The following is a 21,261-nucleotide window of genomic DNA, read 5'->3' on the forward strand; positions in this document are numbered from 1 at the left end:
ACAGAAAAAAATCGGCCCAGTCCTTAAGAATAAAATGGGCTGTGTTAAAGGGGTACTCCGCTCCTAAGACATCTTATCCCCTATCCAAAGAATAGGGGATAAGATGTCTGATCACGGGGGTCCCGCTGCTGGGGACCCCCGCAATTTTGCATGCAGCACCCACCTGTGGGAGCTGCACGCAGCGCTGCAGCCTTCGAGTCTGCCGGGTCACGACTATGGGGCCGGAGTATTGTGACGTCACGACTCCACCCCCTTGTGACGTCACGCCCCACCACTGCAATGCACGTCTATGGGAAGGGGCGTGACTGCATCATAGACTTGCATTGTGGGGGCGGGGCAAGACGTCACAATACTCCGGACCCGTAGTCGTGACCCGGCAGAGTCAGAGGCTGCAGCGCTGCGTGCAGCTCCCACAGGTGTTTGCGGGAGTCCCCAGCGGTGGGACCCGCGCGATCAGACATCTTATCCCCTATCCTTTGGATAGGGGATAAGATTTCTTAGGGCCGGAGTACCCCTTTAAGGCAAAGTATAGCCAAGAAAATGACGACACATAAAGGAATATATACTATAGGCAAAGCCACATAAACAGCAGTACCAAGGGATGTACACACAACATTTTCCTGCATACAATCCCGCTCTGATATTAGTATGGGCTAATGGCATTTGAAAGCTGTAGAAATATGCCGTGAAAGCACTTATCAACACGCGGCCTGCTCTCCAGATATTAAAAGCATTACTTACCATTACAACAGCCACTTCCCTGTGGAAATTGAGAGTGATTTTGCCACTTTGCAACATGGCAATATCTTTGGGCTTTGATCTAGCAAATCTCACTACTCCTCCAGCAAAAAAAAAAAAACATGTGGAGTAAAGCATTCTTTTTGCAGCTTAAAAAGTCCCAAATCACACAGCAAGAGGAAGGTGTGGGCACTTTATTTCTTACCAATCTTGCTAATGGCACCTATTATATATCTGTCTTTTAAAAGTCCCACAAAAGCATTTGATATTCAAAGGAAGGACAGCTAAGTGGGGCGAGAACCTGACAGGCTCTGTGCAACAGGTATAAGCATTAAAATGAACCACAACTGTTCCACTTATCTAAACAGACCAATATGCATATTCCTTAAAAACTCAGCCAGATATGTAGCAGACCTGATTAGGTCATTTAAAAGGGGTACTCCACTGGCCAGCGTTCGGAAGTAAATGTTCCGAACACTGTTTTCGTCCTGTGGGGGTCGGCCACGTCCCTCTCCACGTCACGGCCAGGCCCCTCAATACAAGTCTATGGGAGGGGGCATGACGGCCGTCACATCCCTCCCATAGAGTTGCATTGAGGGGGCATGGAGTGGAGTGGCTGACTCTCGCAGCGCAAAAAAAAGCGTTCAGAACATTTACTTCCGAACGCTGGCCAGTGGAGTACCCCTTTAATGCTTTGAAATTACTCCCTTTATACATTAAAACCTTAAAGGGTGTATTCTAAGCTGTTATCCCCTATCCAGAGGAAAGGGGATTAAATGTCTGATCGTGCGGGGCCCGCCGCTGGACCCCCCCCCCCGATCTCCCATCAGCACCCGCATTGTATGCAGGGCTGAGTCTCCAGTGTCGGAAACTCCCGGGTTTCTGTGACTGGAGACGTGACGTAACGTCCTGCTCCCTCCGTGATGTCACGCCCTGCCCCCTCCATTCATGTCTATGGGAGGGGGCGTCCATAGGGGTACATTGTCAAGGCATGCTTTTGGCCTCCATCTAGCTTGTATACTTTGGTAGATCCCAAATAAGGTATGGATGTTACTCCATACCTCAGCATCCTTTAAAATAATAACCTGTGACAGATGCCAACATATTACATCTGTCACAGGTATCCAGCTAGTAGATATGTCACAAGCTTTTCAGTAGCTTTACACAATATATCTGTTAATCGGATACCATTATAGTCTATGAGAAGAAGGAGAATGTCCAGCGCAGCAGAAGCTCAATTGCAGATAATATTTATTCTGACACGGCAATACAGGTAAAAGAACAGCAGTGACGCGTTTCGACCGCTTAAGCGATCTTAGTCATACTGGCATTATAGTTTATGGGTATGAATAGGGGAATCCATCACCCATAGGCTATAGTGACATCTGTTTATTGGATCATCATGTACAAGCTCACTAGGGATCTGTTAAATGGAAATAGAAAATAAAATTCATACTTAGCATGCCCACAACTGTCCCTCAGTACTCCAGTTTGGCTACTGGAGCCGTTGCCCGGCTCTTGTATCTTCTTTCTGCCTCGGAGGCAATGCTGCAGGATCTGCCAGCTCTGTCAATCACTGACCATCTGGGCCAGTGATTGGCTGAGCCAACGGGTCCTGCAGCGAACCTGCAGCAAACCATTCATCTTAAAAGAAGGGAAAAGAGAGAAGACTGGAGGACTCTTTTTTGTGTGGATTGGATGGGAACTGTGGTATTCCAATAATGTGTTTTTAGCAATCGGTTTACGGAAACCTTGGGTGGTGATAGAGTTGTGGTGATAGAATTCTAGCTGTTGATCTCCAAAGTTGGATGTGAAAAGCATGTTGATATTACTGAAATTTAGATATGCCACAAATTCCTCAAACCTTTCACGAGTGCCCTCCCAGACGATGAGGACATCATTGACGTACCTAATAAAGAGCTTAACGTTACTAACATAAGAATTTGTTATGGAAAAAACATAGTTACGTTCAAAAATGGAAAGAAAATTATTGGCATAGGTACAGGAGGCGGGCATGCCCATAGCAGTGCCGGTCTCCTGACTATACCATCTGTCCTCAAATGTAAAGGAGTACTCTAGTGCAGAGTATTCCTGCTCCGTCCTGCCCGGACTGCAAAATAAATGAAAATGAACCATCACTCATCTCCCTGGGTTCCCGCGGAGCGTCACTACAGCTGATCGGTCCTCCGGTCCATCCTCTTCATACTTCCTGGTGTAATGAAGCGTCACATGGCGCTCAGCCTATCGCCGGCCGAGGCGGAACATCGCAGCGGCCGGCGATAGGCTGAGCGCCATGTGACGCTTCGTTTCACACGGAAGTATGAAGGAGATGGACCGGAGGACCGATCAGCTGTAGTGACGCTCCGTGGGGAACCCAGGGAGGTGAGTGATGGTTCATTTTCATTTATTTTGCAGCCCGGGCAGGACGGAGCAGGAATACTCTGCACTAGAGTACTCCTTTAACCTCATTGTGGGAAAGAATAAACATAAGGGCTTCACTCACAAAGGAAATTAATTCAGAGTTTTTTCCCATGTCGGAAAGGAGTTTGCGAGTAGCCTGTACACCCACATCATGAGGGATGTGGGTGTACAGGGATTCGACATCGATAAATGCAAGATGGTAGCTATCACTCCAGGAAAAAAACTGTAACTGCTGCAACAGGTCACCTCTGTCTTTTACGTAAGTGGGCATAGAACTTAATAAGGGTTTAAGTAGCCACTCAAAATACTGGGACAGGGGTTCTGTCGCAGAGCCGATCCCCGCGACAATGGGTTGCCCAGGGGTTTGGCTCTGCGACTTGTGACCTTTTGGGCAGAATTAAAAAATAGACTTCTTGCCAGAAATTATCCAGAAATTTTTTATTGATGATGCCTTTGCACATAGTGAGCTGGTCCCTCGTGAAAAACTACTTCAACTAAACGCACTATTCATAGATCAGATACTAATACCTCATCAAGATTTTGTTTCTCTTTTGCCAATTCCAACCTAAACTCTAGGATATCTTCAGCAATTTTCAGGTTCTGGTCCATACTTGAATCCGATCCAAAGATTGGAGGTGTAGCTGTCAGAAAACCCTAATCACCCATCGCTGGTGTGATGCACTAACGTCACCTATGTTAAATGTTAATAAACACTCCACATGGTTGGAGAAGAGCACCCCCAGATGAAACTTCGCATGTGGTCACTGTAAATTCTGTCCACAGAACATCAAGTCCAGAACAGTTAAACACGGAGGTTATACTCATGTTATTAATCAATTTATACCTGTCGATCCAATTAATTAGTAGTGTATGTTATCATTTGTCCTTGCGGATTCTTTTTCTTTATGTGGGCAAAACCATTAGACACCTTTTTACCAGTGTATGGGGGAAATTTTTATTCCGTCAGTTCTGGACATGATGCCCCATGACTCATTGCCCACATAAAAGAATTCCACAATGGAGATTGTAGTTGTTTAAAGTTTGCCGGCCTGCAAATTATTAACCCTCCCAAGAATGGAGGAGATCGTGGAATTCAATTCTTGCAATGCGAGGCAAGATGGATAATTAAATTAGAAGCCTTGGGTCCTATAGGACTCAATGATAGAAACGATTTGCGTTCATTTTTGCAATGTTTTATTTATTATTTGTTTGCTATTTTTTGTATCATATGTTGTAAGTCCCACCTGTGCAGGTGTGGATACAGTCTCCTCCCCCACGCCCAACTATGAGCATCGGGAGACTAAGTGTGCTCAGCACACGAAACGGATACCATCCGTCCCGTGGGGATGCTCCCACTAGGCTGATCCGTACACCCGTGGACTAGTCTTCAATAAAGAAGTTTTTTCTTGGACCGGTGAGTGCGACATTCTTTGTTCCTCCATGCATGATATTTGCCTCACTCTATCAGCGTCAGCACCGCTGCAGGTCCCGTATTTGGGTCCCACCGTGTCAGCTTGGTCCGCATGCATCTAGCTACAGCTGTGCTCCTTATGAAGTTTTTGAAGTGCCAGCCACTGAACTCCTTCTGAGCGCTGAAGTTTAATTAAACCATAATGCAGTTACAGTGTTCTGATCAGCTGCATCGGCAAAGTGGCAGGCTGAAAATTAAAGAGGGTTCCACTCTTGGAATTTCATTATTGTCGTAAAAGACTAACAGCTTTGCTGAAATAAAGGGATTCTGCAAGCTCGACACGGATACTGAGGCCATGTTAAAATATGCTTGTTATATTACACCAGCTAGGGCCCAACGGAAGGCTTCCCAAGCTGCATTAATCCATAAACTGCAAACTGGCACTGCTGAGAAACGAGGAATATGTTCCAGAATAACGCCAGATAGTATAAATGGCCCATTCACTTCATGAGAGGCATATTTCGGATATCACTAGGCATTCCTTCCCCCAATCCTATTATTACTTGGTTATGGCTTAGAGGGAAAATATACTGGGATCCAAATTGTGCTTTATTACCTTACTGTAATCTATGGCTTACTCTCTATCCGTAGTTTTTCATACGCACATACGGAATCCCAAGAGACTGATTAGCAATGCCGCTTACATGAGGTTACTGGAGCATCCATTTTGCTTGCCTGCAGGTCTTAATACTCTCAATACAGAGCTCATTTCTTTTTTATGTTGTATAAAGAAAGCGATTGATATAATGATCTTACGCGCATGATACGTTACAGCCAAATGCTATAACAAACATTATTTTCCTTACTTTATGTGCATTGCTTACGAATAACTATGGCTATCACTGCAGTGAAAGCAAATTATAGATCAATATAAAGTAAATCAGACTGGACACTTTCCCGGTCTGGTTTTTAGCGCCCCACACCAGACACAAGTGACCTCTGGGCTTTTCACTCTGTAACTATTCACTTGGCTTGGCGGCACCTGCCCAAAGAGATGTTAATCTTAGATGGAGTACCTCCAGCTTAGACTCCAATAAGCTCTTGCACTGAAGACAGGGACCCCTGTCTGTCTCTCTCTCAGTATATCACATTGGCCATGACTTGGCGAGTTCTACTAATCTTGCATTTATGAGGTCTTTCGAGAGTGACTTAGATGTTCAGATAACTAAAAAGGAGCAGTATACAGCTTTAATTCTTAGGGTGCGTTCACACTACGGAATTCCCGCGGAATTCCACGAGCGGAACTCCGCGAGCAGAATTCCGCGGTGTGAACTTAACATTAGTGTGAATGGGTCTCCGCGAGACCCGTTCACACTGCGGAATTTCTGCCGCTGAAATTGTTCCACGCAAAGAATGAACATGTTCATTCTTTGCGTGGATTCCGCGAGCACTGCATAGCCAACAATGGTGACGGCACAGTGCCCCGCAGCCCTAGCGCCAAAGAACCTCCGGCGGCTGCCAGTCAGAATCTCCGCTTGCGGAATTCAGCGAGCGGAGATTCCGCAGTGTGAACGCACCCTTACACAAAAACGTCAGCTAGCTTGTGATGCACAAGAGAAAAAACTACAAGAGCATAAATTGTCATTGTAAAAAATGTAATATCTCAAAGAGACACGTCAAAAATTTTGATCAGTTGGGGTCTGGGTGTTCAGACTACCATCGAACGAGGGAACAAGGCAGAAGAAGAGATCAGCTAGGCACTTTTCTTCCTGTCTCTAAAGATGGTCTCCATAAACTTACTGTGGTCTTTGATTCATAGATTGTAGACCAAAATTCTTTGTTATTCAACACCGTCACTAATGGCCAAATACCTATACCATGACTAAGGATACCAAGTAACAGGTCTGAAATCTGTTTGATTCTATGACTACCACCTGGTACACATAGTTGTTTTTATAGTCTATCTGTATGTCCATTTAATGGATATAATTAAACATTGGGGGGTTTTAACCAGGACATGTGCTGGAGACATCGGATTCATTCCCCTCATACTTTTCCCTCCAAAAATTTTCCTGTTATCTATTATACTAGGCCCTCTTCACTGCATTGAAAATTATCATACCTCATCAGTGGAAAAGCCACATCTCCCCTCTATATATATATAATAGATTAGCCTATTTGAATTACTTTCCTAATATACTTCTCAATAAAATGTTGTCGCTTTATGTGTTAAATTACCTGTAAAAGGTTGGCCACCAGGGGTCCTGCTCCTGGTTCTGTCTGCTGTCTTACTTGCAGAGTGTCTCCTGCAGCAGCCTTGCAGAATCAAGAAATGCATATGGGACCTCAGCTCAGCACAGTGTATAGAGTGTATATAGTGACCAAAACATCAGCCAGGAACCATAGGAACTGAGAAGTGGTCTGTGGATACCACCTGCTGAACCACTCCTTTATTGGGGGTGTCTTGCTAATTGTCTATAATTTCCACCTGTTGTCTGTTCCATTTGCACAACAGCATGTGAAATGGATTGTCAATCAGTGTTGTTTCCTGAGTGGACAGTGTGATTTCACAGAAGTGTCATTGACTTGGAGTTACATTGTGTTTAACCCCTTAAAGACGCAGCCCTTTTTCACAAGTCTGACCACCGTCGCTTTACTCATTAATAACTCTAAAACACTTTTACCGAATATTCTGATTCGGAGACTGTTTTTCGTGACATATTCTACTTTATTTTGGTGGTAAATTTTCGTCGTTACTTGCATCCTTTTTTGGTGAAAAATCCCAAAATTTCATGAAAATTTTGAAAAAATTTTGCATTTTTCTAACTTTGAAGCTCTCTGCATGTAAGTAAAATGGATATTCCAAATGGGCATGCTGAAGGTTGCAGTTTGGCACCCACTAGGAAGGGCAGCAGTAAATATCGCTTACTGCCCCCTTCCCCAAACCCCCCCCCCCACTGTCGTTTCCCTACCTGCGCCTGTCTCCAGCGACGATCGGTGCGATCGGTGGTCCCCACGCATCTTCTTTGCAGGTAACGGCCTCCATCTTCTCCCCCCGTTCTGCCCGACATCCAGGGGTGGGCAGAATGGGGGTTGCCATGGCAACCGACTGTCCTGCGCTGCCATTCGTCAGAATCAGTTCTGACTAATGGCAGGGGATAGGAGGAGATCGCAGCACTGCGACCTCGCTCCTATCCCTCAGGATGATCGGGGCTGTCATTGACAGCTCCGATCATCCCTATTTTCCGGGTGATCAGGTCACCAGAGACCCGATCAGCCCAGAATAGCAGAAAATCGCATGTCTGAATTTTCTGCGATCGCCGACATGGGGGGGGGGGGGGACCCCCCTCGGCGATGTGCCGGGATGCCTGCTGAATGATCCCGGTCCGGTCCCCAACCGGCTAGCGGCGGGGACAGGAATTCCCACAGCCCACGTCCTTAAGGACTCGGGATGCACGGCATATGCATACGCCCGGCGTCCTGAAGAGGTTAAGTGTTCCCTTTATTTTTTTGAGCAGTATAGCTTTAAATCTTCAGCTTCAAATCCTGCGCATCAAATATGACCCTTAATGTGGATTATTTTTTTTTTTTATTGTCTTACCACTGGAAATTTTAGCAGACTGTTTCTTGTTTATGTAATTTTTTGTACTCTCTGTATACTGAAAAATGCTTTATAAAAGATTTAAAGAAAGAGAAAAATGTGAATGTAATATGAATACTTCTACTTGACAACAGAAACACCTTTATTGTACGCACCAGCGATAAATATGCAATTGAAAAATGGAGGAATTGACATCAGAAATATTCCATATCCACTAGAAGAGACAATGATTGATACCTTTAAAAGGAATATCAGAAATGTGACTATTTCCGGCAAGTGGCTTGCGCTCTGTTAATCTCCCACGAAATGACAGCAGAAATTACATTGGTGTTACTGAAAGTCATTGTTATGCACAATTTCAGCTTTTGAGTCATCTGGATGTGACCGTGAATATGCCATTTTATTTCCTATATACCAGTGAACGCACATGAATCGGATAAGAAGAAGCACAGGGCAGACCATCACAGATTACAGGTCACAACTTCTAAAAAGGTAAATTTTTATACACTGGAGGTTCCTAAAATTTCAACTTTGCTTTATCCTGTGTTCTTTCCTCTTTAATTCATTATATATGTGGTGTGCTGAATGATTGATTGCCCTTTATGATGTTTGCAAGCTTTGGCCTTTGGCTGGGATCTTTGAAGAACAAATATCATGGGAAAAAATGCATCCCCTATTCGAAGGATAGGGGATAAGTTTTAGATTGCGGGGGGTCCGAGCGCTGGGCTCCCCCCTCGCGATCTCCTGTTTGGAGCCTCTCCTTCGCAGTGGCGTGTCACGACCACCACCTGAAGCGGGAGCCGTCATGCCCCCTCCATATAGCTCTATGGGAGAGCCAAAGATTGACGAGTGGCTCTCACATAGAGCTATATGGAGGGGGTGTGGCGGTACCTTTATTAATAATAATAATTAAGAAAAGGTTTATTTTTTCCCACAGAAAGAAAACCACTCTTGGCTGTGTCTAGTATTGCAGATCATCACATTTTTACATAAATAGTCACTGTTGTTTTAAACAATTTCCCTCTATCTGATATGATTCCTAACATATTTGTAAATCATTTTATTTACTATAAAATAGAAAAAAAAAAACAGACCTAAATTCTTTTCCCCCCCACTTTATAAACTGTGTTGCTATTTAACTTAAACCTATATCCATACTGTGTCCCTTCTGTGTTGATCCAGAGAAAGGCAAAACCCCTCATGAGGCTGATGCCAATTGCCCCATACCAGGGAGAAAAAGTCCTTCCAGACACCAAATATGGGAATCAGAATAAATCCCTGGATCAACGTTCTATCCACATAAATTTTGTGTCCATAACCTGTAATGTTATTACTCTACTGAAATGTTACTAGGCCCTTTTGAACTCTTTTATTGAGTTCACCATGAGCACTTCTACTAGCAGAGAGTTCCACAGCCTTACAGCTCTTACAGTAAAGAACCCTATTTCTGCTGGTGTAGAAACCTTCCTTCCTCTAGATGTAGAGGATGCCCCCTTGTTATAGACAAAGTATTGGGTATAAATACATCATAGGAAAGATCTAAACTAAATAACTCTAATTATGATCATTTTTCTGAGTGATAACTGTAGTCCTCCCATTCCTTATTATTCTGGTTGCCCCTATATGAACCCTCTCCAGCTCCACTATATCTTTCTTGTACACTGAAGCCCAGTGCTGTACACCATGTGTGGTCAGACTAGAGATTTCTACTGAGGTAGAATTATTTCCTTGTCGTGGGCATCCATGATTTATTTGCCTTGGCAGCAGCTGCCTGACACTGGTCACTACAGTTATATTTACTGTCCACTAAAACTCCCAACTCCTTTTCCACGTCAGTCGTCCCCAGTGTTTTCCAATCTAGAACATATTCCCAGCCTGGGTTTTTCTCCACATATACACAACCTTACATTTATCTCTGTTGATTCTCATCTGCCACTTCCCAGCACAAGCCTCCAACCTATCCAGATCCATCTGTAACAGTGACCTGTCCTCTATTGTGTTAACCACTTTACAGAGCTTAGTATCTTCTGAAAATATTGTCACTTTGCTCTACAATCCATCTAAAAGGTCATAAACTAATGTATTAAAAAGAATAGGACCCTGTGGTCCACACTAGTAACAGTGACTAATCTGAGTATGTATTATTAATAACCCTCTGTTTTATATCACTGAGCCAGTTACCCACTTACACACATTTTCCTCCAGCCCAAGCATTCTTATTTTATGTACCAACCTTTTATGTGGCACCATATCAAATGCTTGGGAGAAATAAAATACAAATACAACACCTCCTCATAAAAGCCGATCAGGTTAGTTTAACAGGAATGATCCCTCATAAATCCATGTTCCTATGTGGTCATAGATTTATTTTTACTGAGATATAGCAATAAAGCATCTCTTAGAAAACCCTCAAACCATTTATACACAATGGAGGTTAAACTAACAGACCTTTAATTCCCGGGGGCACACTTTGGCCCATTTTTGAATATTGGCACCAGATTTGCTATGCGCCAGTCCTGGGAAACCGACTGTGTCCTTGAATAATAGATATAGGGCATGGAAATTCACTAAGAACAACTTTTTACAGGTTGATCCAAAAGTGGTGATAAAAGGGGGTCAATGAGAGCTGCAGCACAAGGTCAGCCACAACTGTATCAGGCTTATTAAGAGGTGTGTGTCTTTTTATAAATTGAAAAGCAAAGCCAAACTTCAGGGGTAGCAGGAATGAAGTGGCGCTGACTGAGACAGACACAATGCAGGAACGGTGACTTGAAGTAAAATTCTTTATTAACAAAGATACAACACGTTTCACTGCACATGTGCAGCTTCCTCAGACATAGCAAGTATGGGTAGTTAACAAGGTTATATACCGAGGGATTAACCCTTACGTATAAACAAAAATACACTTATAAAATATAATGCACATATCCAAAACACAACTTAAAATAAAAATATGTATACTATTATAAACAATATATGTTACAACAAACAAAAAACTGTAAAAAATAAAAAAAATAATTCAGAATAAAGACGGTCAAGTACCGCTGGGGAGAGGGACAAAGCGATTCAACGCTGGTTCCCGTACACACTGCAGCACCATCTATCACACACTCAATTAGGTGTTCCATTGCATGTAAAATAAAATATTTAGCAAAAATAAAATATATTGCATTATAAATGTTGTATAATAGATAGGATATACAGCAAATAGAAAATATATAGAATATAACAAATTATGTAAAACGCTACATATAAATAGATTACCGAGTATTTTCTATTGTTTCATTCAAGCCCAAAGGCGCTAAAGTAGCAAGTTTGTGAATCCAAAAGGATTCTCTATTTATTAATTGCTGATATTGATTTGGTGAATCCCTGTGAATAAACTCAATGATTTTTAAGTTCAGTGAATCTAGTGAGCTCTGGTGTATGGTGGTGATGTGTCTTGATACACTATGAAGAATAAAACCATGTTTAATGTTCCACCTATGTTTGTTAATACGGGACCGCACTGCTTGAACACTGCGGCCCACGTATTGTAAATAACAATTGCAAGACAGGAGATAGATTGCATATTTAGTTTCACAAGTAACATTGCCTTTAATCTTAAATACGTTTTTTTGTTTGAGAAGAGGTAAAATCATATGTTTTATTTTTAATAAGTGTACAACACAGGCAGCGACTCATACCGCATGCGGCACAACTAGACTCAGACTGAATAGTATCATACAATGATTTCTTAAGTCTACCTGGGGTAACTAGGTTATGAAGGATTTTGGAACATCTAAACGTAGAATTGGGGGTACTAAATCTTTCAGAACGGGATCATTAAGAATGATGGGCCAATCTTTATTTGATGCCTCACTATTATAACCAGTTATGAAATTGGATTTTAAATTATGTTAAGTTTGTAGATCAGTTGTTAATTTATTATTTTCCGCAACCACCAGTTCTGATTATAATTTTTTACTTTTTTATAAGCATCATGTAAAATATATTTGGGCTATCCCTTTTCCAAGAAGCGACCCCTCAGGACAGCAGCCTGCGCATCAAAGTCGCAATCTAAAGTGCAGTTTTTCCGGATGCAATTTAAATTGCGACCTTGATGCACAGGCTGAAGTTCTGAGGGGTCGCTTATTATATTTATAATACATTAATAATAATAAGTTAACAAGTGATCTACAAACTGAACACAATTTTAAATTATAATTGTGAGGCATCAAATATTGAAAAAAAATTCTTAAGAACAATTGCCCCATCATTCTTAATGATCCCATTCTGAAAGATTTAGTCCCCCGAATTCCCAATGTTATGTTTAGTCGTTCCAAAAACCTTCATAACTTAGTTGCTTCAATTAGACTTAAGAAAACATTATATGATACTATTCAGTCTGAGTCTGGTTGTGCCCCGTGCGGAAAGAGCCACTGCCTGTGTTGTACAGTTATTAAAAATAAAACATACTGTTTTACCTTTTCTCAAACCAAAAAAGTATTTAAGATTAAAGGCAATGTTACTTGTGAAACAAAATATCCTATCTCCTGTCTTGCTATTGTGTTCAGGCAGTGCTGTCCCGTATAAACAAACATAGGTAGAACATTAAACATGGTTTTATGCTCCATAGTGTATTGAGACACTTCACCACCATACACCAGGGCTCACTAGATTCACTGAACTTAAAAATCATTGGGGGATATTTATCAAAGTTGTCTATTTCCCGCATCAATATAGACCAAACTACAGAGGGTTAGGCCGGTCTATTGTGCGCCTAATTTATCAAAAGTCGCACGGCTCTTGATAAATTCTGCGCACAGACTTTGGGATCTATGCTTTAGACTGTATTTAAACCTGCTCCAACATGGTCTGATATTTCGGCGTACTTTCAGCCGATGTGACTTGTCGCTGAAAAGTCGCTTTTGATAAATTCAGCACCAATGCATTTTCCAATGCATTTCTGTCTAAAATAGACTAGAATGCATCATGTTCTAAAAATTCTTTAGAGCAAAAGTCGCACATATTTAGACTGCGACTTTTTGTGCGACAAATTTAGATGGGTAAAACCAGTCTAAATCCTTTGATAAATATCTCCCATTGAGTTTATTCCCATTGATTCACCAAATCGATAAACAATTAATAAATAGAGAATCCTTTTGGATTAACAAACTTGCCACTTTAGCACCTTCGGGGTTGAATGAAACAATAGAAAATACTTATTAAACCATTTATATGTAGCGTTCATTTGTTATATTCTATATATTTTCTATTTGCTGTATATCCTATCTTATATTATACAACATTTTATTTTTGTAAAATATTTTATATTACATGCTATGGAACACCTAATTGAGTGTGTGATAGATGGTGCTGCAGTGTGTACGGGAACCAGCGTTTAAAGGGGTATTCCAGGAGAATTTTTTTTTCTTTATATCAACTGGCTCCAGAATGTTAAACAAATTTGTAAATAACTTCTATTTGAAAAATCTTAAACCTTTCAATAATTATCAGCTGCTGAAGTTGAGTTGCTGTTTTCTGTCTAGCAACAGTGCTCTCTGCTGACATCTCTGTCTCGGGAACTGCACAGAGTAGAAGAGGTTTGCTATGGGGATTTGCTTCTAAACTGGGCGGTTCCCGAGACACATGTCATCAGAGAGCACTTAGACAGAAAAGAACAACTCAACTTCAGAAGCTCATAAGTACTGAAAGGATGAAGATTTTTAATTTTTTTTAAGCTCCAGCAAAAGCCAGAGCGTGCAAAAGTTGCTACGAAACTCCGTTTCATTCCTCTCCATGGAAATCTTTAGTAAAAGGCGAAAGATTTTTACAATATGAAGAGAAACATAGGATGAAGATTTTTTTAATAGAAGTAAGGGTGCATTCACATTACGTTTTGCACATACGGGTGCCGAATCCGTATGTACAAAACGTGGTGTGAATGCACCCTAATTTACAAATCTGTAACTTTCCGGAGCCAGTTGATAAATAAAAAAAAGTTTTTTCCTGGATAATCGCTTTATCCCGCTCACCTGTGGTACTCATCCGTCTTTATTTTGAATACATTTTTTTTATTTTTTACTGTTCTTTGTATCATATATTGGTTATAATTGGTATACATATTTTTATTTTAAGAGGTGTCTTGGATATGTGCATTATATTTTATAAGTGTATTGTTGTTGATATCTAAGGGTTAATCCCTCGGTATATAACCTTGTTAACTACCCTTACTTGCTATGCCTGAGGAAGCTGCGCTTGCGCAGTGAAATGCGTTGCATCTTGGTTAATAAAGAATTTTACTTCAAGTCACCGTACCTGCATTATATCTGTCCCGGTCAGCGCCACTTCATTCCTGCTACCCCTGAAGTTTGGCATTGCTTTCTAAGATACACCAGGAAGGCTAGCAGACGGAAACTTCCCATATTCACTACGTGCTGTCCATTGTTGTGTATGTCGGTACACAACCGGAGTCTGTAAGCAACCATCTATATACCCCCTCCGATATTCCTTCCACTACAGCACGTGTGATACCCTACATGGAGTGCATCTTTCTTCTTTTTTAATAAATTGGGCACTCTGATGTCCGCTGGCTTTTATTTAAAGGGGTACTTGCTTTTCCTGGGGGGAGCATAAAAATAAACTGTATACTTTCCTTCCTTTGTACCCATTGCCACTGCCGTTTTCCTGGTGCCAGTCCAATTGCACAACACTTGATGTGTTTAGGATCGGGGTGTGCCTTGATTCACTGAGCAGGCAGTGCAGACGCTGACCCAAACCGCTCAGCACTGGCTCCTTCCCCTGAAATGTCAAGAATGAGTAATAGCTGTGTGCCCTAAAGGGGAATCTCAGGGGCTCGGTGACAGCATTGAGAACACTCAAATTACCTGGTTACTATTCTAAAGAGTTAGAAAAACTAAAACATGCAGGTTTAAAAAAATATATTTTTAGCTCACAAGTAAGATTTAACAGTCTGCTTTTTCTCACAATATATTTTTTTCTAAGACAGTTTTCATCCATTTGATCCATGCACATATGACCCACATTTTCTAAACAAATATTCAAGATAAAAGACAAGTGATACTGTCTCTTTAAATCATCTCCGGTCTTTACCACCTGTTAAACAGTGAGAACATAAGAATCCACTGCGCACAAACACTCGCCTCTTCTATGCTCCGCGCCACACTATGAGATGATTCAGCTTCTGTATGCAAAATAACCTGTGACATTTACTACAGCAATATAAAAAATGTGCTTTATAATGATTTCAATGACATTTCCAAAGCTGCTGTTTTGGGTATGCCACATGTAACAAGCAGAAAGGCGTCTTGTTTGCCAAGTATTATTAGGACTAAGTGGCTAGCAAGACTATCGGACACTCGTGCCCCAAACATTGTGGTTTATTCATAAACATGGATTATATACTGAGCGAGGTCACAGTTTACTTTACAGAAATTCCTTTGGATAGTTGAAAGTGTTAAACACCATAGCAAAATCTCATCAACCCTCTATAAATTACCATTTCCCTTCCTCGCTAATGCCTGGAGCCGGCCTCCTGAGCCTGCAGTTTATTCATGAATGAGCTTGAAGTCATTTTCAAAGCAGGTGCATCTTCTATTCTGAGGCAGCTCTGGGGCATACAGTAAAATCACCAAATTATGCAGATACCGAGACAGTACACCTGAATATCTGGCAAGGAGCATTAGGCGGGGGCATAAAATCAATCAGTGCCTGTGTTAGGATGAGGTGGGGGTCCCCATGAAAGAATAACTAAAGCTGGTAAATTTATATTAAAGGTAGAAAAGGTATAAATAGATGCATGGAACAAAAAAAAAAAGCACTGTCTACATTGAAGAGGTAATGTACAGTTTGTATATGAATAGTAGACTTATAGATAAGTACAACATACAATCCAGAAACGGGGCACACAGTTCTCCTCACCTGTATACTTTAAAGTTTGGTGGCAACAGTTTAGATAGCTGTACTAACCTAAGTATCCGAGGAAAGGGATTTAGGGGACATTATTTCAGAAGACTTAAAGGGGTACTCCAAAGGATAGGGGATAAGATGTCTGATAGCGGGGTCCAATCGCTGGGACCCCCCTCGATCTCTGTGCTCGCACCCAGCATTCTGAAAATTATGTTCAGAACGCTGGGTTCGGGTGGCTGTGGTCGTGACGTCACTCCACATTCCCTTGTGACATCACGCCACGCCCCCTCCATTCAGCAGCTTGACCCCCGCGATCAGACATCTTATCCCTTATACTTTGGATAGCGAATAGGATGACTAGGGGTGGAGTACCCCTTTAAAGGTAGGCAGACAATGTCAGAGTGTAGCAGGAAATGGTAGCAGAATGGATTGAGGAGCGCGACGTCATGAGCCTCCGGCGTCGTTCTAAACAAGCTCCGGGTGCTGCAGGAAGATCGCGGGGGGTCCCAGTGGTGGGACCCCCGTGATCAGACATCTTATCCTCTATCTTTGGATAGGGGATAAGATGTTTAGGGGCATGTGCCCATTTAACATGTATAGCTTGGAAGAAAGACGAGACAGAGGGGATATGATAGAAACTTTCAAATACATAAAGAAAACTAGCTACCGGCACTGCCTGGTTTTTCCTACCAAATCCTTGTGGGGAGGAAAAGCAACAAAAGAGAAAACGTTTGTCCTCATATCCAGTCCTAAAATCCTGACCCCATATCCCGACCCCAAATTCCCTCCTCAAATCCCAACCTCATATTCCGTCCTTTTATCCCATCCCCATATCCTGACCTCATATCACGTCCTGATATCCAGTCCCTATATCCGACCTCATAACCCTTCCCCGTATCCCGTTCCCATATCTAATTCTTATCTCATCTCCCTTCCTCAGGTGGGGCTGAGTTGTGATGAAGATATTGTAAGCTGAAAGGTTAAAGATTAAAGGGGTGTGGCTTAAAGGGGTGTGGCTTAAAGGGTGGGCATGTATTTTCAAGATGGGGCATGGAATGCGTGGCGGTCCTGGCTTGCCAGCTGGACTGACACATACACCAGAAGATGCAGAGCAGAGCTTGTGGAGTAAGGTACCAGAAGTCCTATATACTTGGGGTAGGTTAGGGTTAATTTTACTATTATATATTCTTATTTGACATATATCCCCCATTGTCGGCGATCAATTCAGACCGGCGATTTGTGGTGATTCCGGGTCATTCGGGTCTCTGGTGACCCGGAAAAAAAGGGGTGAATGGGGCTGTCCAAGACAGCCCCATTCACCCTTACCCAGCAGGAGTGAGGTGGTACGGGAGCCACCTCACGATCATGTGATTGATCGGTCGGAACGACCGACCAATCACTACCCTTCTGGGCGGTGATCGGGGCCGGCGGGGGTCTCTTACCTCTCCCTGGCTTGGCGGGGGTCCCATGAGAAGTGATGGTAGCAGCAGCGGCGGCAGGATATGGCAGGAGGTGAGGCCTGTTCACCTGCTGCTATTTAGCAACAACTCTAGCATGCACAGCCAAAGGGCATGCTGGGAGTTGTAGTTTTGCAACAGCTGGAGTTCCAACTACAACTCCCAGCATGCCCTTTGGAAGTCTGTGCATGCTAGGGGTTGTAGTTAAGCAACAGCTGGAAGCACATTTTTTCTATGAAAAAAGTATGCATCCAGCTGTTGCATAACTACAACTCCCAGCATGCACGGACAGCTGAAGGGCATACTGGTAGTTGTAGCAGTGTGCCTCCAGCTGTTGCAAAATTACAACTCTCAGCATGCCCTTCGACTGTCAATGCATGCTGAGTGTTGCAGTTTTGCAACAGCTGGAGAAACATCGGTTGTGAAACAGAGTTTTGCAACCAGTGTGCCTCCAGCTATTGAAAAAATACAACAACTCCCAGCATGCACTGAGAGACTGTACATGCTGGGAGTTCTAGTTTTGCAACAGCTGGAGGCACACAGAGTTTGTTACTTAACTCAGTGTTTCGCAACCAGTGTTTCACAACCAATGGGCCCCCAGCTATTGCATAACTACAACTCCCAGCATGCTGGGAGTTGTAGTTTTGCAACAACTGAAGGTTTGCCCCCCCCCCCCACGTGAATGTACAGGGTAAATTAACACAGGTGGGGGTTTACAGCGAGTTTTCTGCTGCAAGTTTGAGATGCGGCAAATTTTCCGCCGCACCTCAAACTCCCAACTAGAAACGCCCAGTAAACGCCCCCCCCCCCACGTGCGAATGTACCCAAGAAACACTACACTAACAAAAAATAAAACCCTACATATACCCTTACACAGTGTCTTCCCCCCACCCAAATAATTTTTTTTTTTTAAAAAGGCTTGTACAGCACAGTTTCCAAAACGGAGCCTCCAGCTGTTGAAAAACAACAACTCCCAGTATTGCCGGACAGCCACTGAGTGTCAAGGCATGCTGGGAGTTTTGCAACAGCTGAAGACACCCTGTTTGGGAAACACTGCCATAGGGTATTTTTGTGGTGGATGCAAATCCACAATTTAGGCCTCAAATGCGCATGGCACTCTCTCGTTTTGGAGCCCTGTCGTATTTCAAGGCAACAGTTTAGGGCCACATATTGGGTATTTCCATACTCCGGAGAAATTGCATTACAAATGTTCGGGGGCTTTTTCTCCTTTTACCCCTTATGAAAAGGTAAAGTTGGGGTCTACACAAGCATGTTAGTGTAATTTTTTTTTATTTTTTACACTAACATGCTGGTGTTGCCCCATACTTTTAATGTTCACAAGCGGTAAAAGGGAAAAAAAAAAGACCCCCAATATTTGTAACGCAATTTCTCCTGAATACCGAAATGCCCCATATGTGGGTGTAAAGTGCTCTGCGGACGCACAACATGGCTCAGAAGTGAGAGCACACTATGTACATTTGAGGTCTAAATTGGCGATTTGCACAGGGGTGGCTGATTTTACAGCAGTTCTGACATAAACGCAAAACAATAAATATGCAGATGTGACCACATTTTGGAAACTGCACCCCTCATGGAACGTAACAAGGAGTATAGTGAGCCTTATCACCCCACAGGTGTTTGACAAATTTTCGTTAAAGTTGGATGTGAAAATGAAAAGCTGTCACACGGGGCGGAGCCTTGACATCACAACGCTCCGGCTCCGTGATCGACAGTAATCAGACCTGGAGCGAACACACTCCGGGGACTGATTTTAAACGGGGTGTGGCGTGCAAGATCACGGGGGTCCCCTGGTACCAAGATCAGGCATCTTATCCTCTATCCTTTAGATAGGGGATAAGATGTCTAAGCACCGGAGTACCCCTTTAAGGCTCCCTGTACCCCTTGTTACGTTCCTTGAGGGGTGTAGTTTCCAAAATAATATGCCATGTGTTTTTTTTTTTTGCTGTTCTGGCATCATAGGGGCTTCCTAAATGTGACATGTCCCCCAAAAACCATTTCAGAAAAACTCACTCTGCAAAATCACATTGTTGTTCCTTCCCTTCTGAGCCTTGTAGTGTACACGCAGAGTACTTGACATTCACATATGAGGTATTTCCTTACTCAAGAGAAATTGGGTTACAAATTTTGGGGGGCTTTTTCTCCTTTTACCTGTTGTAAAATTTCAAAAACTGGGTCTACAAGAACATGCGAGTGTAAAAGATGAAGATTTTGAATTTTCTCCTTCACTTTGCTGCTATTTCTGTGAAACACCTAAAGGGTTAAAGGGGTATTCCAGGAAAAAAACTTTTTTTATATATATCAACTGGCTCTGGAAAGTTAAACAGATTTGTAAATTACTTCTATTAAAAAATCTTAATACTTCCAATAGTTATTAGCTTCCCTGGAAAAATTCCAATTTAGAAAATTTTGTGAAAAATTGGAAAATTGCAGCTGAACTTTGAAGCCCTCTGATGTCTTCCAAAAGTAAAACATGTCAACTTTATGATGCAAACATAGAGTAGACATATTGTATATGTGAATCAATATATAATTTATTTGGTATGTCCATTTTCCTTACAAGCAGAGAGTTTCAAAGTAAAAAAAATGAAAAATCTTCAAATTTTTCATCAAATTTGGGGATTTTTCACCAAGAAAGGATGCAAGTAAGGCAAAAAATTTACTACTATGTTAAAGTAGAATATGTCACGATAAAACATTCTCAGAATCGGAATGAAAAGTAAAAGCATCCCAGAGTTATTAATGCTTAAAGTGACAGTGTTCAGATTTGCAAAAAACGCTCTGGTCCTTAAGGAGAAAATGGTCTCGGTCCTTAACCCCTTAAGGACACATGACGTACTGGAACGTCATGTGTCCACTCCCGATCTATAACGCGGGGCCACGGCGTGGCCCCGCGTCATAGCGGTTCGGGCCCGGCCTCTAACAACGGCCGGGACCCGTGGCTAATAGCGCGCGGCATTGATCGCTGTGCCGCGCGCTATTAACCCTTTAGACGCGGCGTTCAAAGTTGAACGCCGCGTCTAAAGTGAAACCGAAAGCATGCCGGCTAGCTCAGTGGGCTGTTCGGGATAGCCGCGGTGAAATCGCGGCATCCCGAACAGCTGACAGGACAGCGGGAGGGCCCCTACCTGCCTCCTCGCTGTCCGATCGCCGAATGACTGCTCAGTGCCTGAGATCCAGGCATGAGCAGTCATGCGGCAGAATCATCGATCACTGGTTTCTTATGAGAAACCAGTGATCAATGTAAAAGATCAGTGTGTGCAGTGTTATAGGTCCCTATGGGACCTTTAACACTGCAAAAAAAAAGTGCAAAAAAAAAGTGAATAAACATCATTTAACCCCTTCCCTATTAAAAGTTTGAATCACCCCCCTTTTCCCATAAAAGAAAAAACACAGTGTAAATAAAAATAAATGGTATCGCCGCGTGCGGAAATGTCCGAATTATAAAAATATATCGTTAATTAAACCGCACGGTCAATGGCGTGCGCGCAAAAAAATTCCAAAGTCCAAAATAGTGCATTTTTGGTCACTTTTTATATCATGAAAAAATGAATAAAAAGCGATCAATAAGTCCTATCAATGCAAAAATGATACTGTTAAAAACTTCAGATCACGGCGCAAAAAATGAGCCCTCATACCGCCCCATACACGGAAAAATAAAAAAGTTATAGGGGTCAGAAGATGACAATTTTAAACGTATAAAT

At 42.4% G+C, this 21,261-nt stretch overlaps 1 protein-coding gene and 1 non-coding gene across 5 annotated transcripts in view; both read right to left on the reverse strand.

Annotated features, from left to right (window-relative positions):
* The window catches only part of TSPAN4 (tetraspanin 4), a 719,066-nt gene that overhangs the window by 341,897 nt on the left and 355,908 nt on the right, over positions 1-21,261 (reverse strand). The gene's annotated exons all lie outside the window — the stretch shown is intronic.
* On the reverse strand, positions 13,893-14,009 carry LOC130278338 (U5 spliceosomal RNA). Its single transcript, XR_008845986.1, has one exon. It is a non-coding gene; the product is annotated as a U5 spliceosomal RNA (small nuclear RNA).

Source organism: Hyla sarda, chromosome 6, assembly GCF_029499605.1.
Source record: "Hyla sarda isolate aHylSar1 chromosome 6, aHylSar1.hap1, whole genome shotgun sequence".
NCBI lineage: Eukaryota > Metazoa > Chordata > Amphibia > Anura > Hylidae > Hyla > Hyla sarda.